This window comes from Panicum virgatum, chromosome 4N (assembly GCF_016808335.1).
Source record: "Panicum virgatum strain AP13 chromosome 4N, P.virgatum_v5, whole genome shotgun sequence".
NCBI classification, from domain to species: Eukaryota; Viridiplantae; Streptophyta; class Magnoliopsida; order Poales; family Poaceae; genus Panicum; species Panicum virgatum.
In genome coordinates, this window is record NC_053148.1 from 15284914 (window position 1) to 15288395 (window position 3482).

Consider the following 3482-nt stretch of genomic DNA (forward strand, 5'->3'; position numbering starts at 1 on the left):
CATCGATCATGTCTGGGTTGCACAACCCTTCCATGAATAGATCAATGTTGTCTGACCAGTCATTGAGATCATGGAAATCGTCTGGTCATTCGGATCAAGGAACTCAGGGTTGATCTGAATGAATTAAAAATTGAGCAGGTCGGTATTGTCGAGCCTACTCATGAAGCTGTAAAATTCTTGATTTAATTTTGCCTCAGGAGCGTCATGCTCCTTGGCATTCAAGGTGTTTTCGGCTAGATTGATACATTCTAGCAAAGAGTTGTCTACTCGATCCAGTTGAGCAAAAAGTTCATCCGGTCGAGGGTAGTGTGTCCTCATTATTCAAGGGTTTTCGGCGATCGGGGCACCGTTTTCTCCTAGAGTGGTTTGAGCGAGGTTGATGCACTCTAGGAGGGAGTTGTCCACTCGATCTAGATGGGCTGCGACGTCCTCTGGTTGAGGTTGGAGTGATTTTGCCACCGTAGAACTTGTGACTAATGGAACGCCGCTCTATTCTAGGGTAGCTTGAGGGGAGGATTCTGCCTCAGGTTCGTCCCGAGAGTCCTTAGGAGGATTCTCTGTGTTGGCTGCAGGGGCTGCCGAGTTGTTTGGAGGGAATTGATCGATGAAGTTGGACTCCATACTCTCGTGATCATCGAGGTGGTTAGTGAAACCACCCGAGCCATCTGCGATGTAGGTCCATAACTGAAAGGTGAAGGTTGTGCCTTTCTCCAGAGCGTTGTCGCCATTTGAAGAGGCCATCGAGTTCACCGGGAGGTCGTCGAAGCACGGCCCCACGGTGGGCGCCAGCTATCGGTGTTTTACCATCACGTCTACCAAGGGATACCGTTAGGTAGAGAGATGATATTGGGAAGGCGCCAAGATCAGGAATGCCATGGTGCAAGCAACACAAGGGGTTAGAAAGGTTCGGTCCCGAGATGTTACGTAATACCCTACATCTAGTGTGGTTTGTATTGCCTTGAGTGTAGGTCGATGAATGGAGGGGTCCCTGCCTACCTTTATATAGGCCAGAGGAGCAGGGTTACATGGAAACCATAGGTCGGTGTGGCGCCTAGAGTCCCTCCCGAGTACTTCTTGAGTGGTTTCTATCCGATCAGACTAGTACAAGATTTGATACGGGTAGTTACATGGCGTATCTGTACATGTCATACCCTACCCTATACCTCGTACAGGACCATGCCACGTCAGGTATCCCGTGGCCCCGGGTCTGACAGTATGTTAATCCATAATTAGCGGATGGCTATTGTGCCATCACTATAGCAAATCGTGAATTAATTGGGCTCATTAGATTCATCTCGCAATTTAACCGAGGGGTTATGGAATGAGTTTTGTAAGTAATCTACATTTAGTACTCCTAAATAGCAAGAATCTAGAGGGATAATTATTATCCCTAAGGATCCAAACACTTTAATATCTATTTGAATCCATGGACTAAACTTTCTATATCTGTTTGAATCCATGGACTAAACTTTAGGTGAGAAATCATTTGAAACACATAAAATATGTGAAACTAAACTTTAGTTCAAATTAGGTGGGTTCTATGGATAATAGACTAGTTTAGTTGGGATGAAACTAAACTTTACTTTAGTCTAAAGTTTAGTCCACCTGTTTGGATCCTCTAATGGAATAATAAATTTTAGTACTAAATTTTAGTCAGGGATCCGAACAACACGAGATAATACCAGACTTCTCCAATATGTTAAGGGTAGAGGATGTTATTTTGAGAATTTGGGGATTTATTTGGAAGGTCTAGCAGAAGGGAAGGTTGCATTGGCCCATTGGTGCGCTGCACAATGACTTTAGAAACTATCGTTTGTGTTGGCTCAGCCATGCTGGTAAAAATCAGAATAGAGGACATCGATAGAAGATAGTTCGGGTATTAGAGCAACTTCAGCAGATCCTCTAAATAAACCGCTATCTTAAATTTGAAGGGTGGAATAAAAAAAACCCTACTCCACCAGATGGGCTCAGCTAATTAGCGCGCGCTAGGAGGGATACTAGCGCTCGATCGGACAGTGGGTGATTTTTCCTTTTAAGGAAAGTTTCTCCCTCCACAATTTTCTACTTTCAGTAAGTCGCTTAAAACATATGTATGTATAACTGATAAGTTTGCAGCATAATTTTTATGATACTTATAACTTTTACGCATAAATTTTTCTAACCAACTTTTTATAGGATAATATTTTAACACGACACATATAAATTTTATGCATAACTTTTTAACCTCCTTACTAAATGATAACTTTGAACATAACTTCCACAAAAACTTATCAGACAACTACAATTTTGCGTCATACAGCTTGTACACGTATAACTTATTGGGATAAGTTTTCAACACGACTTCTATGAAAATGTAATCAGGAAGACTTCTCAGACAACTTTTTACTAAGTTCATCATACAACTTCTATGCACAATGTTTGATATAATTTTTTAGTAGAATATTTCTAAAATCTTTTTCAAGAGAATTTCTCTAGAGAAACATAGTAGAAAGTGAAAGGAAAAAACTGAAAAGAAAAGAAACTAGAAAAGAGAAAAAGAAAACAAATCAATAGTGGTGGGTGGGGGGGTCACGGACGCGGACAAACCAATAGAGGTGGTGTTACGGTCAGCCACATCGGTGGCTGCAGCATCGCGCGCGACGAAGCGCTATAGTGCGTGATTGCTGTTTTGGATTTCCGCCGCAATACCTTCTATTAAGACCCCCATTTTGGGGAGGCTTTCAAATCTCTTCCTCCACCTTGTATTCCTAGAGGATCTCTAGGGAGCCCCCTATCCATTGACTAATGGGTCCCACACTTTAGATTAAAAGAAGAGGATAAGATTTAGAGGCCACGGCTAGAGTTGATGTTAAAAAAAACTAGCCCTAAAAAAAGAGGTGCCCTTACTCAAGAAGTAGAGAGTCTGATTTGAGGGCCATTCCTGGAGATGCTCTTAGGGAAAGAGTCAATAGAGATAAAAAAATATATCTTTGTTTGCATGGCATTGCAAATCTTCAGGACTGATACTATATATCACTGCTAACTCAGCAGTCATATAGCAAGATAATAACTAACCCATGTTCATATCACTTGCATAGTTGCACGCTACTAATTGGGTAACCAACATAGATGGATAGGCGCAGGCACAAATGAGGATTCTGATAGTACCACCAGCTAGGATTGTGGAGGATAGTTCGTGGGAACAGTCAATGCAGGTGTTGATGCAAATCTAGTCAACACACAAATGTTCTAAAACATGCGGATCACAACGATCGTTACCTGCAACACTCATGTGCCGACTAGTCAGACTGGTTGAATGGATTAGTTCCTTTAGGGATGTCCTAAAAACCTAGAATCACCAACCCATGAGGGACCCATCAAGGCTGATGGAGCTAGGGTTGCTCTGAGGTCAGCAGGCAACTCAGAATGCCCTCAAACGCTATAGAGATGCAAGAAGAATAGAATTAGGGTTCAGTTTGGAGAGTAAAAAGGAAAGGCACTAG